Here is a 16,809-nt window from a genome sequence, read left to right on the forward strand (position 1 = left end):
CAAGTAATTGAATTTATCAGACTATAGTCACTTTGGGGCATGCACGTATTGTGTTGGCTGTTGCAAAGTGCAGGTGACGTATGGCAGCTGGTTCAAGAGCCTCGTGAGAATGTCCCCTTCAGGAAGCACAACATTGTTTTTCTTGGCTGAAACAAAACACAAATGCGAAACAATTTTCAGGATCCGCCACTCGATCTGCATCAGCCATATATAGATAAAATTATATTGTGTTATAACTGCATATTATAAACCAGTTATGTTTTATCCGTTATAAAAATGATCATGGTGTGGAACATCCAAACAACTTACTGGGATATGTATTTACCTTTTTCAGACATGGCAAGTCAATAACATTTCTTAGTGATACGTCTGTGCTACGCCTGCCTTCTGAGCTTTGCCCCACCGCTGAGGCAAATCAGTTGAGGATACAACTGGAAGGTTCTGTCTTGCATGTATGTGCAGGAGCACGGTTACCATATGCTTGCATTTGTGTTTCCTATAAAATAGTCAAAAATAGTCAACTATGTATTAGCATGGAGAAGTAAACTTAGTTTCTCTAATTGAATAAGCACGCTTATGACCTGCTTAGTTCAATTTCAATAGTAGGATAATTAGCTTGAGCAAAAATTAAATAGATATTTAGGCATACAATATGTGCGTAGACTATGCAAAAGCTAGGTGCAAGCGGAAATTCACTGTTGCGCAGAAGTAAATGCTTTTTTTTTTAAGTAAGTATACGCGTTCATGCCCTACTTTGAGACTACACGATGCGGTCTCCACTACTCGGCCCTTGATCACGACCTCGCGAAGAGGAACGTTTATTCCAGCTGTTTCCAGCACAAGGGCGGCGAGAGTGAATTTGTCCTCATGCTCTTCCTTTACGCTGCATACTCGAACGTGGTCAGTCTCACACACTGCCTCTCCTTCTTTTCGCTACCGTTATGTGCTGAACTGCAGGTCAACGAATTGGCTGGTGCTAGAGACCAGCCGAGTCACTGAAAACGATATATGGTGATCGTAACTAAGAGTCGAACAAGCGATGCACACTGGACTTGCAACATGCTCACTTGATATCGCATCAGTGAAAATACCCTGCGCAGAGAAGCGCAAATTGTGGAAGCATGGATTGAGGACACAAAAAATGTAATCGGTTGAAGTTCCACTTATTAAAATATATCGGTGATAAATCATCGCCCCGCGATAATTCTGGCGAAAGTGGCACGCCGCACTCGCCACGACGAATGCTGCGAATAGTACTGCTATTGAGCCAAGAGTGCGTACACGGCTACCTTTATTAAAGGTCCTGCGAGCTTAATAAACAATATCAAAGCATCATGTGCGTCGCCAATTTAATTACGCGCTCAAAACTATGGCGAAGCGTTACTGTGAATCATGCACGGCAGTCAACGCAAATCGAAATCTTACCTTTCGGCCGTACACCGTGCGCGTAATCACGCTTGCCTCAGTAAACATAAATGTACACGAGATGTGGGAGTGCTTCGAGTTGTAGATTACTAGGTGCATTTCGTAGCAGCTCCCATATACGCGAGTGTCCTCTTCACGTTCGTCGTTCATGGCGCCGCGTGCAGACGCTCCGACGAGAGTAGACGATGCCGTACGTACCTAAGTACCTTTGTTGGCCTGCACAGCAGATTGTTTTGCAGCTAAGAAGCACGCATGCAACGCTTGCAACACGAAAACAACGCTGGCTGAACGGGCTGAGCCATTGGAGACGTCGAACACTTCGCAATCGGTATCGCGTGATGACGTTTTCTACGTCACGAGAGCTTCCGGCAGATGGCGCCACGCTACGTCCTCGACGCCGTACTTTTGGATCACCTAAATGCTGAGGCACACCTTTTCATTCGTAGGAGATCGTGCCTCGTGGACATTTTTTTCTATGTTCAAGATATTGAGGTCGTGGTGAAAGTTTGAGAGACAAACTCGTAATGAACAATTAAGCCTTCATATACAAAACGACAGAAAGCTGAGCTAGTTGGTAAGGATTCATTACGCAAAAAAGAAGTGAGGCGTGCAGACAGGACACAAGAGTAGAGAAGTGGACAACACGAACGCCGACTATCAACTGAAGGGAGCAAAGAGGTCAAGAAAGAAAGAAGACACAAAACTCATCTGCGCATGCTCAGGAATGGTAACACCACGTGTCAGTCGGGTACACGTGCCGGTCTACGTGAGAGGTAACTGTTAAGGCACTTAATCTCTTCCTTATCTCTTCCTTACGATTATTCCTTGCCGCATGACGGCTTGCTAAATTCCGTAAATGAGTGCATTAAAGAACAAGTGCAAGAGCCGGCTTTTATTGACAGATGCGGTGTTTCCACGGGAGCTTTTCTAGAAATTCTTTCAATGTACTTGAAGTCGACGCTGATTGGGTGGAGAGATTGCGTTTTTCTGCAGAAATCAGGCATTTGTATTGGCACAAAGGTTGCCCCTATTCTTAGCAACATTTACCTGAGTAAGGTTGACAACTGCTTAGAGAAAGCCTTAGAGGATAGCTTTATCAAGATATTTCGTTACGTTGATGATTACCTGATCTTCTGCAATAGGGAAGAATTCGATTCCGCTGCTAGCTCAGTAAGTGAGCAAATTAATCTTTATGGGGAAGGATTAAAGTTTACCAAGGAATTTCCTCAGCGATGCGTAATTCAGTTTCTTGACATTTTCTTGATCTTCGAACAAAATCATCTTCGTTGGCAGTACTCCCCAAGATCTTCGAAGCCGTTGCTAAACTTTGAATCCAAGCATTCTAATTTAGTAAAAAACGGAATTGCCATGTCGTGCGTTAAGTCTTCCCTCACCAGATCCTGCATGCTCAAAATGAGCGCCAGTTTTAATGCGCAGGTCCGCCGCCTATTAGAAGCAGGTTATCCTAGTGTAGCGGTGGCCACTGTGGCTGAGCGCCTAAAGAAGTCGGTTTCGAGAGGGACGGACGTGATTACAGAAAGCAGTAATAGCAAAAAAAAAAAAAAAAGAAAGAGTAGTGGCTATTCCGTATATTCATTCAGTGTCGCACAGGCTTAAAAATATTGCAAGTAGATATGCTGTTAATGTTGCTTTCACTGCTTCCAATAAGCTAGGTAAGATATGCGCTGTCGTACAGAATAAAAGGGAGCGGGTAAAAGGCAAAAAGCGAACAGATATTTGTCCAGTGAAGCACAATAAGAACAACAGTTTTACTGACTGTCGTATGGGTGTGGTTTATAAAATTCCCCTTAGCTGTGGCCAGTTCTACGTAGGGCAAACGGGACGGTGTATCAATCAGAGGCTAATGGAACATAAAAGGTCGTTAACCGGTGGACCGGATTCTCATGTTTCGCTACATTGCCGAGATTGTAACTGCACGCCAGAGTTAGATACATGCGCGATATTGTATAGGCATAAGAATGAAGATACGCGTCTTATGGTAGAGGCATGGCATATCTATAATGGTGGAAGTGCCTGCGTGAGTCAGCCTTCGATTACTTTACATAAGGAAGAGATTAAGTGGCTTAACAGTTACCTCTCACGTAGACCGCCACGTGTACCCGACTGACACGTGGTGTTACCATTCCTGAGCATGCGCAGATGAGTTTTGTGTCTTCTTTCTTTCTTGACCTCTTTGCTCCCTTCAGTTGATAGTCGGCGTTCGTGTTGTCCACTTCTGTACTCCTGTGTCCGGTGTGCACGCCTCACTTCTTTTTTGCATAATAAGCCTTGATCACGACTTGTGCTGCAAGAGGCCTTGAAAGACGTGTTGAGGTTTGACCAAAAGTACGCCCGAAATACGCTTTATATGGTTCGTAGCCTTATGTTTCGTACCTTGAACATTGTGTACACTTTGCTCACTTAGAATTTGTTTACCAGAATCTTGGTGCAGGCGTTATTTTCGCTTATGATAATCAATGAACTAATTAACCTGTTTGCTTTGCAAACCAGTGCACGTAATTCGTAAAATTATATAAAGCTAATTAGCGGCCTGATTCTCAATACTGCCTTCCTGGAGGAAATGTTCCCTATTTTGTGACTCTTTGCCCTTCATATTTTCTGCTCTTTTTATTGGCTAGAACAGTGGCCCACACTTGACGAACGTCCCCGTCAAGTGGTTGGTGCCGACTTGAGCTTCTACCACGCAGCCTGCTTTCATGGAAAGTAATGCTACTGCTATCGAACAAAGGCAAGGAAACACGTCAAAGCATAGGATATTGGAAGACATGCAACTGAGGACCCAAACGTGCGCAGCGAAGGCGCGACAGTGCGTGCAGCTGCTTGTGGCTGTTTCAGCCACATCCCTCCCTTTTGTGTGCCCGTCATGGCGTCGTAGGTTGCGTTGGCTTCGTCGGAACGCACGCGTCTTGGCGCCATCAGCGATGTCTGGGAAAATGCGGTGTCACGGCCGAAGGAATGTTACCGGTGGAGCGGACTGTCGCTATTCCGTCGGCTGTGTACGGCATCGTATACCCTCCTCGGGATTTGCTCGAGCGGCACTGCGCGCGCTTACATAACTTGTGCGCGACGCGCTCACACTGTATAGCTTCGGCGCGTCGCGGCCATCGCTGTATGGCCGCTGCGCTATCTGCGCTGCAAGGCTTCGGCACCTCGCGGTTCCTTCCCCTTATCCCCATTTTTCTTCGTTCTTTCCCTGCTCTTCCGATCTCTACAGCATTCTTCTCCCCGTTTGCGTCGCGGCTCTCTGCTATTGACTTTCGCGCGACGCCGCCGTTCTCTTTCTTAACTCTCAACGCATTTTTATGTATTTCCCTCAACGCCGGTTTCTCGGGAAGCGCCTTGTTCTTTTTCTTTATCTGCAGTTCAGCGATTTCTTTTTCTTCTTTAATCTATTCGTAGCGTCTTCTTGCGCACTCTCCAACACCGAAGAAAACCGTGCACCATTGCAGAAGCGGCGAAGAGAGAGTCACGCGCTCACAAGCACCGAGTAGCGCGATGATCTTCTCGTGTTTCACCCTCTGTGTGTACCTTCGCTGCGGAGAACGGGACAAGAACGTCGCAGTGTGAAGTTTTAGGCTAATAGACGCAAGATGCTTATGCGCTAAAACAGCTTGGGTCCTAGGCAGAGTAAAGCAAGATTCTTGTTCTTTAACCTTCGCGTGTTCTTTCCAGGAAACCTGGGATAACGCTCGGTGCACGCGTGTGCGCTCTTCCTGTGCGCTGGGGAAGGATTAGCGTGGATTTGAAGGTTTGGCATAACATTAGACTGTGTATGATGAAACGCCAGATCAGGGAATGTGCGGCGTACAGTGCGTAAAGCGCATTGCATTTTGCGAACTTCCGTGTTCACTTGAGAAGATGGTAACAGCAACTAGTGTTCTTTGCACGATTTTTCCAGAGCTTAAATTCTGGTACATTTAGTTTTACTGTTTATGCTATGCGCGACCATAGCCAACAAGGTGTGTCTAACGCGGTTCCGCGCACAGCGAAAGGGTTGCGCCTGCGCTCTTAAGTTTATTCGACTGACGAGTCCAGCGTCCTGAGAGGGCGGCGGTAACTGTATCGCTTTTGAGTGGGTGGGCTTCTTGAGTAGCCTTATTGCCTAAGGCCATCGTGGCGCTGCGCCCGTCGCAGCCGGCATTTGAACTCGCGGCCTCACGTTCCGCTTCTGAATAGTCGCGCTTCTTGTTAGATCGCGCCGCTGTCGTAAAATTTATTTGCCTTGGTAGTTCTGACGTTAATCCAATCGCGCTCGGGCTACTCTTACCTGTACTTTGTTAATATAAACTAGAGTGCAACATCTATTCACAGCAGCTAAACTGGTTGAAGACGCTCGGAACTACTGTCTATTGCGGAATACGGCAGCAGCCTCAGTCCACAACGGGGCTTTATCAGTATACTGCACGGTTTTCCGTCACAGTGTAGGCCCAAGGAGGAGGAGGAGCGGTGTATCGAGGGTGGGCCCTCGTTCCCGGGGTGTCGACAACTGGCGAGGAGGAGGGCGTCATTGATGTTCGCGGAATGGTGCCACTGGCAGCGGTGCTTTTTATTAACTTGCGATATATATGTCCGCCTGGGGAGGGGTTGGGGGCCGGAGGCGTAGCGAGAAAGGCGATGTTGCTATCGCGCGCTCAATCCTTCGATCCTGCGACCGCCGCCTCTCGGCGTTGCACACCGCTCCCAGCGTCACCTTCCTCTCCCTCTATCTGCCCTCTCCCTTCTTTCCTTCATTCTTTTTATCCCCATTTACACTCCTCCCGTTCACGGGTCCGTGTCTTCCAGTTTATTTTCCCGTTTACCTTAGCCGTCTGGTTCTTTCTTTTGCCCTTTAACAAAAGGACTCGTGCTGTCTATCTATCGTTCGCGTTATTTACTATACTTTACCGGCCCTACTTATATCAGCTAAATGTTCCATTTTTGTTTTCATCCAGCAAAATGTCCTTTAAAACCTGAACTGGCGTTCCATTCCCGTGATGCCCTTCCCTGCCTTCTGGAGCGCTATCTCATGCCTGATTGACTTTTTTCCCCCTCTGCTTTTTCTTTCAACCTTTCGGCACTTCTAGCTCGCTCCTATGGTCGTCGCTCTGCGCGGTGGTCGCAGATTACGAGGGCTGCGCAGGCGCGATGGCACCTTTGAGCCTTCCTTCGACTGGTGGTTTCAGCTTTCCTAAAATTTCTTCAGTGATCTGTACAAACAAACAGAAGAGGAAAATGGCCACTTGTCGCGCAGCGGCGGTTTACTAGCCCCGAACAAAGAGGACAGAATTTCAGCGCGCATTACGTGGGATGTCGAGCGAAATCCCGTCGCTGCGCGCTTGGTCGTGCTTCGTGGTAGATAAGAAGACCAGCGATGGTCGTTTGTTCTCTACATTGGCGAAGTGTGTCGCTCGCGGCTTAAAGGGGGGCCGGGAAACTCACCACTCGGAAGTATTCTGTGTAAGCGGTAAGTAATAATGTGGAACACAAGCACATTCACTTCTTTTGAGTGCTATCGAACAACAGATGTAGCGGCTTTAGATTTGCAGTACAAAGAAAGGCAAGAATAGAAGACACGCTGGGACGGTGGGCCTTATTGTAGAAGTTAAGCCAAGTGCGCGTTTTTTTTTTTTTGCAAGACCTCTAAAAGAAAGGTTCAAAAGAGAGCTTCGCCGGTACAGCGAAATCTGCAGCTCGCTCGCAATGATAGTTGCAGTATTATTGGCTCGAATGTTCTTCCTAGCTTTATATAATTGCGCTGACCTATGCAGCGGTATTTCGATCATTGAGGGAGGCCTGGGGCGTATGGTTGGTTGAGGGTAGACGCACTTAGGCCCAACAAGTAAAGTACGCTAACGTCTTCTGTGGCTCGGCTTGCTGGTTCCCCAGTCTGTGCTAGGGGTCGCGCACGTACGACAGCAGTTGGTGCTCCTTTGTGTGCTTCCAAAATGGCGCAATGCTCAGCTTTATATCCACTCTGACGTAAATGGGGCTACTTCTCGTGCTTACGGGACCTAGATTAAATACTTTCTAAACATTCTTTGGCGCTTTATCTTCTATTGTTACTCTTATAATGGCAAGCAAATAATATCTAACGGTTGCGTTGCAAACATTTTTAATGATTACAGGCTGAAAATGTTGTTTGACGAGAGTGGTGTGTTTGACATGCGCTGCTTAGTTAAGTGTCGCTGAATAGTGCTCTATTTTACTGCCAAGGAAGCCAAGAGAGCGAGAGAGAGAGAGACAGAGAGAGAGAGAGAGAGAGAGAGAGAGAGAGAGAGAGAGAGAGAGAGAGAGAGAGAGAGAGAGAGAGAGAGAGACTGATAAGGCAGGGGATTAACCAGCAGAAAGGCTACCGATTTGATACGTTACACTCGGGAAAGGGAACGGGAAAGAAAAATATAAATAATAATTGAAAAGGAAATGCTGACTGATGAAAAACAAATGAAGTGCGTGGATGTATCGCAGTCTGTCTGATGGGTTACTTAAACGTGGTAACTCCAATGGCGCCTTGACCGTGTTGATGAAAATTGACTGTCAGATACTAGCAGGTATCTTAGCAATTTCTGTAGTCGTTCGACGGTGTCTCGCGCACCTTTCGGTTCCGGTAGTCTGCAGTGTTGAAGGCATTCTTGTAGTCCGAGAAATCAGCGCGTTGATCTTCAAATGGAACGCTGATGCTTGGAGTTGCATCTGAAAGTTATTTATTTACCCGGTATCTCGCGCATGCGATCGATCGATCGATCAATCAATCAATCAATCAATCAATCAATCAATCAATCAATCAATCAATCAATCAATCAATCAATCAATCAATCAATCAATCAATCAATCAATCAATCAATCAATCAACTGACCAACCAACGCAGCAATGAAGCAAACAATCAGTCATTCATGGAATTAAGCAATGAAGCAAGCAATCAATGAAGCTCTTAAGCTAATAATGAATTAAGCAATGACACAAACAACCAGTGGCCTAGTTACTCCATCCGCATGATGTATTACCAAAAGGAAATAATGCACTCCATTCAGATACCCAGTGTCAGGTAGCGGGATTCTGGCCCTACACAGTAGGAGTGCGCCATTTGTTTTTCAATTGCGCGCGCTTACTGCAGCGGCGGCCCTGGCTCACTGCGATGCTCACCCGCAAGCCTGTGGCCTGGCGGCTGTATTATTTTCCCTAGCCGCTTTCTCTTTGCTGATTTTGGCCCTGCCTGCCGCGTGGACGCCCTTAACCTCGACTTGCCTGTTTTTATACCTTGTTTTTCTTCGCGGGTTTGCTTTCGCATAGGCGGTGGCCTGCAGTTCCCTTTTCGCGTCCCATGCCTCGTGGTTCCGGTTCTTCGCACGGTTGCGCTCTCTTTTAATTTTCGGGGCCTTTGTATAATATAGGTTTCCTGGGAGCGTTTGCTTCACTCCTCGTTGCCTTCGAGTCACTAGGTGGCGTTGACCTACCGCTTTCGAGGGGATAGTCTGACTTGTGCGTGATGTCGCGACCAACGCGACGCGTCATTGCAGCGAGGAGCGTAATGCCCGCTCACAGGTTCAATGAATGAGCAGGGGTAAGGAAATGGCCCTAAAGGGAACGGCCGAGAGTGTGCCTCCTTGGCTCTCGGGCGGCGGAAGGCGAACCTAGGGCGCCCAGGAACGCCAGCTAATGCGACACGTGCGGGAGATAAAAGGTGCGAGCGTGCGCGTAAGCGACTGATCTGTTGCCCAGAGTGCTTATGCGGACATTGGCGACTGTGTCTGCGTTAGCGTACTATTTGCTTTTGGAAAAAAGAAGGGGAACCGAGGGGCCCGATTTTTCATGAAGCCAATAGATGACAAGACCAAGGAAGGCATCGGTAAAGTTAATTATAGTTTTACATGAAGTGCATAAATGATAAGATAAACGGAAATGGAAGTGGACCAAAAAAAGACAAACTTGTTGCCGATGGGAACTGAACCCACAACCTCAGTCTAAAGAGTACACAACTGCCGAGGCACCGGCACGACCTTGAGCCGTTCCGGCCGCCAAGACTCGGGTGACCGTATTCGGCAACCTGGACCCAAGCAGAGTCACACAGCGTGAAGTGCTCAGCGACTCACGCAAGCCAGAACATCTGCAACCACCACGCAGTGCGCTTCGTACAGCAGAATAAATAGCTCTAAAAGATATGGACAATTTGCAAAAATATGTAAGTCGGCTGCCCGGCAAGACTCTTTCTCGACCAAAAACTTCAGTCTACTCTCTACAATAATTTCTAGTGCGATCCCCCAGGAAGGAGCGCAAGCACAAAACCACGGCCGGCCAGGAAATCTGTACAGTCGGAGAGCAGGCAGCCTTAATTACAGTCTTTGACGCAGCAGTACCGCCGTCCCCACGCTATTTCTTCCTGGGCTGTTTTCGATGTCTTGCACATATGCCATCGTAAAACAGTGGTATGAGAACGTTTGCCCGCAGGACGGTGGCACACGTGGTTCAGAAGTTTCGAATCACACGCTGTAATAACAATACGTGCGCCAACTAGATTCTACGCCGTCGACTGAAGTTGTATCAGTACCAGAGTTGCGCTTTCGACGTTACAGGTGGCGCGGCCGTCGCCGGGAAACTCCACTGCCAGGAGCCTATACCAAATGTGCCACGGCGGTACCAGTTTGGCTACCAATTGAGCTGCGTTCGGTTTCTTCGGCAGTTATGTATGCAAATGTAACCAATTTTGACGGGGCGGAGGGGACAGGCGGGTGTTATGGCACGTCGTTTAGGCCAGCTGTCTGGATACGCTTAAATTTCGGAAATGGGGAGTGCGCCTAGTGGGCTATCCTCGGCCCACACCACTTCCTAGCTACTCTCCTGGTGAGCGGGATCTGTGCGCTTTCGTTGGATCGTAGTGCCCGAAGGCTTTTGAGAATTGATAGACGAGGCTGTTGCGGTGAGTTCAGAGGGTCGGTTTCTCGATTTGTTTTTGTTTTCTTCTTTCTGCTTTCATTCCCCTTACCCCTATCCCCAGTACAGGGTAGCCAGCCAGTACTTACACTGGCTAATCTCCCTGTCTTTCCTTCCCTTTTGTCTCTCTCTCTTCTCGATTTGGAACTCCACGGAGTGCTGGCTAATGAAGACGCCGTGTACGTAGCTCGTGAGACCCGGCTCGCCCTCGTGAGGCACCGAGAAGATTATTCTGTGTAACAGTTTCTTCTCCGTTTATAGGGTCTCGATGTTTCTTTAAATGTGCTCAGCGTGTGGATCAGCGTGAGTGGCCAAGGCGTGGTCCTAAAATTTATCCACGCCGAGACCTTACTGACGCCTGTCGATGCTGAGTAGCGACGTAACCGATGTGTTTTTGTCAACAGGTGAAGCTGAATGCTTACATAACTTGGCTGGTAGTGGGTCTCTTACACGTTGTTCCGTAGAACTGTGGGGAATAGTTAGAATTTTGAAGATGCTCACTGACAGACTAGCCGTACCATATACGTGCCGAACACGGCGCAGAAAGGAATACCCGCATATCTTCACTCACTTCACTCCGGACTCCTCAGCAATACCGCTCGCAAACGCGCGTACAAACTTCCGTTTGTACGCGCAAATAATGTTTAATCTAATTTATTTACTGCCCTTGCCCTGCGAAAAGTAGTTCGATTCCCGCATTTAGTTGTCCAGTCTCTTTCACTGTCGGTTCTCTCCATTTTGTGACTTCCGTATAGCGTGAACAATTGTCTTGCTGTCTGCCTTGGCGATTGTGATTGTAGGCGTCAGCTCCGTTATTTTCAAGAAGCACTTCGGAAACTGCTTATTTGCTAAGAATTCTTTCGTCCGATTTTTTATTGCGAAAGCAATACTGCTCGCACTTTCGGCCCAGCGGTGGTCGTGGCGCCTCCTTACACAGCTGCGCGTCACGTGGCAGGTGTGACGGCACGCCAGACCGAGAGACGGGGTCCCAGCTCGCGGCATCCATGGTGGAGGCGAAACCTTGCGCGCCGCTGCTGCGGCGCTACCGAGAGAGGGCGCTCGCTGGTGTGACGTCACGCTAGGAGCATAAATGGGGCTACAGCTCGGCTCCTCGCAGTGGTCGGCGCGCTGCCTTGCGCTATGTCGGATGATGTATAGCCATAAGTTTAACAAAGGGCAACCATGTCCACACCATCAGCCGAACCAAGGCGCAGCCAAGGGTATTGCTTTCGCAATCTTCCAGGCTTAACCAAGCTAAGCGTTCAGCCAATTTTTCTTCTTCCTTTCTTGCGATCCGTTCTGTAACGTGTGGCCGATTTTCATTCAGGATAGCGGGGACGAAGCATCGTGCGAGCCCACGTCAAAGGGCGGAAACAATGTGATACGAAAAGAATATTTAACAAAATATGGCCGCAGCGTGCGTGCCAAAGTTCGCTCCTTTGGATTTGCGCTGATCGAAAGCGTGTATAGCTGCGTCGTGTGCAGGCCTAAACGTTTACTTTCTTCTCTCGCCATTACCTCGTAGTCTAGGCGTGGCCTTGCGTTTCTTTGGATGTCAGACACTCTGCAGTTAGCGTTGCAAACGCGTGCTTCTGCGTCTGTCTCGGCATAGTCGGATTATTGGTCGGCGTCCTTGGGGCATGCACGCGTCTTCCTTTTGCGACTTTTCATTCATTCCCGTGTTCGGCTTCTTTCTCCGCCTCAATTAAACGCATTTCTGTCATAGCTTGAGTTTCGTCCACGTATTGTTTTCGTCCTGTCTCGAGAGCGGTGCAATTCAACTCGTTTGGGAACAACCCGCCATATGCGTCTGTTTTTTTCTGCCGCTGAAAGGCTAGAGGCGAGCGGAAGGATTTCGTCTGGTTATATGCGCTGACGAGATTGTGTCGAGCATCGAAATCGGAGGAGTAGAATATAAATAACACTGAGCTATACCATTTGTTTGGACAGTATGGCACGTGGAAGCTCGAGCGTGAGGGTTTGCTGTCATCTCCTCACTGCTCGTGGTCTTTTGTTTTTTGGTGGTAATGGGTGGGGGGGGGGGCAACAGACCATGGGATTGGTTGGGCTTTAAAAGCAGATGCCGCAGCAATATTTGCCTTTATGCTTGGGAAAGTTTGCATTGAGAACGAACATCTCGCAAAATTGAATCTTGGTTGCGTTTTGAAAATTCTAAAATCACTACGTTTTATGTTTTTTTCCTTCTTTCGTTTACTATCTCAACTGCGCTTAAAAGCTTATATTTGCTCTCTCTGGGACCTTCTCTAGTCAAGTTTGTTTTGAGATTATATTGGGTGTGTTCAGTTCTTTTGTTTTTTCTGTGGCTGCGCTGTATAAATTCACGGAAATTTATCACTTTATACTTACACGGAGGAGGAGACAAACGGGAGGAAAGACAGGGAGGTTAGCCAGTGTAAGTACCTGCTGGCTGCCCTGTGCTGGGGAAGGGGGTAAAGGGAATAAAATGAGAAAGAAGAAGAAGAGAAAAGAAACGTGGAAACCAGAAAAATCACACAGTAACGCGATACTACGCGCTACAACATTCAAAGGCAGTCGCACAATTCGCATGTCCTTAAAAACTTCAGCAAAGCCCTTAAGGCCTTGAGTGCCGAAGCCCGTCTGGACCAGTGTCCTAGAGCTTTTTCCTCTGTAAAGGGGTGATTGTCCAGTTTTTCAAGCGCGGTCACGAGCACTTTTCTTGGCTCTTTGTAACGGGGACAGTCACAAAGGAGGTGCTCAGTCGTCTCATCACAGTCGCAGATGTCGCAAGTAGGGCTGTCGGCCATTCCAGTGCGGAATGAATAGGAGTTCCTGAATGCCACGCCGAGCCACAGGCGGCACGGAACTGTTGCTTCCGCTCGTGGTAACCCTGGTGGTAGGCGGAGTTGCAGACGTGGATCCAATCTGTAGAGACGTGCGTTCGTGAATTTACTGGTGTTCCACAGATTCTGTGTAAGCTCGCGGGCGAGGGAGCGAAGACTTGTTGCTGCATCTGTTCTTGACAGCGGTATGGGCATAATCTAGGCACCATCGTGGGCTGACCGGGCAGCGTCATCCGCACTGTCATTTCCCGAAATTCCGCAGTGACCCGGTATCCACTGGTCGATGATGTTGTGTCCCTTGTTGATTGCGTGGTGGTGGAGTAGTCGGATGTCTGTGACTAGTTGCACATTTGGCCCGTGGTTGAAAAGGGACATCAGACACTGGAAGCTACCTTTGAGCCACATAAGATGGACCACGAATCTGATGATTTGTGAACAATAAACTCCAGAGCAGCACGGATAGCTGCGAGTTCTGCAGCCGTCGATGATGTAATGTGAGATGTCTTGAACTGGAGGGTGACAGACTCTGCGGGAACCACCAATGCTCCAGCTGAACTTTTAGAGGAGACAGAACCGTCCGTGTAAACGTGGATGCGTCCTCTGTGCTTGTCATGTAGCACTGAATGCACGGTTTGTTTGAGGGCGAAAGTTGACATCTCCGTTGTCTTTTTGATACCTGAAATAACAAGAAGAGCCTGAAGTGGATGGAGGCACCACAGCGGTAGAGATGCTCGCGCTGCATGCGTGAAGTTTGACGGTAGAGTTCCATAGTTGGCGGCAATAATCTTGCTAAACGCTGAACGAGGTCGAGCGGCAGGAAGGGAGGCGAGATGATGCGATGGAAGTCGGGCGAAGTGCCTTTTGTGCATGCTTAAAGTGTCGACTTGAAGATACGTATTGATGGGGTGGTCATGCGCGATGGCTATTGTTGCTTCCGTAGATGCACATCTGGGAAGACCAAGGCAAATTCGGAGCGCTTGATCTTGTACAGACAGGAGGGCACGGAGGTTGGTCTTACCGGTTCCACCCAGTTCAGGTAAGCTATAACGCAGGAGACCGAGGAACAGTGCGTTATATAGTCGGAGCATAGCACTCACAGACGCACCCCACGACTTTCCGCAAGAAATCTGAGCACATGGGTTATCATGACTAATTTCCTTTTTAGGTAGGAGATATGAGGACTCCAGGAAAGGTCTCGATCTATTACCACTACTAGAAAGCGGTGCGTCTTTTCGTAGGCAACTGGCTGTCCATTAATTCTGATAACGTACGGTTTCATTGCTTTGCGCGTGAAAGCGACTATAGAGCACTTCTCGGAGGACAACTCCAGACCTCGCGCTCGAAGATAACCTGATGTTAGTGTGGCCGCTATTTGAAGACTGGCGCGCACCTGGGGACGTGTCGCTCCTGATGACCAAATGCATATATCGTCTGCATAGATCGACACATGGACGGATTGCGGAAGGGTATAAACCTGGTCGATGAGCACGAGGTTAAATAGAGTGGGGCTCAAGACACCGACTTGTGGTACGCCACGGTAGGTGTTGTGTTGTGATGACGCACCATCCTCTGTTTGCACAAAGAATGACCTGTCCTTCAAGAAGCTGCATATCCACCGAAAAACAAGGCCGCCTAGGCCGACATCGCCCAAGGCGTCCAGGATGGCTTGATGGGTTACGTTGTCATAAGCGTCTTTAACATCCAGGAACATCGCCGCTGACAGCCTCCTGAGGCTTTTTTTCATGCTGAACAGACGAGACAAGATTTATGAAGTTGTCTACAGAAGAGCGTCCGCGTCGAAAGCCTGCCATAGCGTCAGGGTATAACTTGTTGTGTTCTAGATACCACTCTAGACGCGTCAGCACCATCCTCTCCATCACCTTTCCTAGACAACTGGCCAGAACAATGGGACGATAAGACGCCACGTCTAAGGGTGATTTACCTGGTGATTTACACACGCAACGACATTTGCCTTAAGGCTCGTTCACACCGGCGATTGACAGCGGTCACGCGACCAAGTTGTTCGCAAATGGTCGCTTTCCTCCCAAAACGACTATTCTGGGCCAGTCGCTCGCGCTCGATTTTGCAGTCGCGCGACCGTGGTCGCGAAACTGCTAAACCAATCAGCGGCGCGCAGAACGTTTGTAAGCGCGCGTTTTTATCCGGCGTCCTCCTGCGTCGCACCAAATACAAAGTCCAGGCCACCGTGGCAGACTACAGGAATGTAATTGGTGTCTTGCTTCGTGATGCCGGGGAGCAGCAGTTCCAGCAACGTGTGAAATGTACGTGGTGGCATTCGTAGGACGCTAAACACCAGCAAAAGAAAGCACAAAAACTATGCACTCGCAATCCAACGCAACGCGAACTAGAAATTACAACTTGCTCTCGCTATTTACTCCTTGTTCGGTCAGGAGGCGGCTTGCGTGGCCGGCCACATTTATCGCGAACGGCAGGGCGGGCGCACAAATTGGCGTCGCTTTTTCTTCGGAAGCTTCCGCGTTGCCACAGCCGACACCATGCGTGTTGCCTGAACGCGGTACCAGCGAAGTTCGCGCGAACTGCCTAGATCCCTAGAGTTCTCGCTGAGAACGATAATCTCCGGAATTGCGACTAGCAGGTCGCGCTCGCGCGGGCTTGCCGGTGTGAGCACCGGTATAGCCTTTAGTCGTTTTTCGGTCACCAGTCTCAAATGGTCGCGCGATCTCAAGTCGCCGGTGTGATTGAGCCCTTAGTGCGACACGGAAGAATGTTGCAAAGGCTATGTGTACCTGCAGACCAGACTCGAGTTATGGTTGGGTGCTTCTTTGTTACATTGAAGCGTGAATCTACGAGCTTTGTGGTCGCCTTCTCAATTGCGATAAGCCAGATCTCTCTTTATTAAACTCTATTTCTCTTACGCACGTGCGCACGCACGGAGAGAAAGTATGGCCACACGTGTGTGGCAATGGGTCACACACGTGTCGCCTCTTGCCTGAGCAATGCCGCTTTGCTCAGCTCTGCCCCCGTGAGTGAGTAAAGTGTGCCTTTTACCCTGAAGCTAGACGCGTGTGCTGTGATGATATCAATATCTTGATCGTGAAACAATAGGTTCGCTTTCTATGTAACGCATGCGCCTGTTGTGACGCGAACGACGAGGGGGTATCAATGATAGGGGGGTAGCATTTCTAGGAACTCGTAAATACGTTAGCATTGAAAATTTTAACAACAAATTGGCAGCAACAGCATTTGTGAAGTCGCCTCCGCGCAGTTTATTTAGAGTTCTAAGGCGGTTGTGAAAGGAACTACTTAGCACTGTGAGGATTGGGAGGTCAATCCCACCGTTCGTAACCAGTTGTCGGGCATGAATTAGATGGTAGCTGGCCCATGCCGTCGTCCAACTTATCCACTCTGAGGACGTTGTTGAAGGGAAGGACTGCTTCTCATCGAGGACGAGGAATATGGGTTTATTTACAGTATCTGCATAAGGACGTTGCAGTTCATCAGTCTAGCATGACTGCGAGAGAAAGTACACTGAGCAGCCGCACAACAGCGGTTTATAAACACTCGGTCCTCTCTCGATCCTTAGGTGAGGGAAACGTTCGCTCAGTAGACGAGCCACCTTTGAGCGGGAGGGCTTCCGCACAGGTTTCACGGTCC

The sequence above is a fragment of the Dermacentor variabilis genome, chromosome 10 (genome assembly GCF_050947875.1).
Source record: "Dermacentor variabilis isolate Ectoservices chromosome 10, ASM5094787v1, whole genome shotgun sequence".
Taxonomy (NCBI): Eukaryota; Metazoa; Arthropoda; class Arachnida; order Ixodida; family Ixodidae; genus Dermacentor; species Dermacentor variabilis.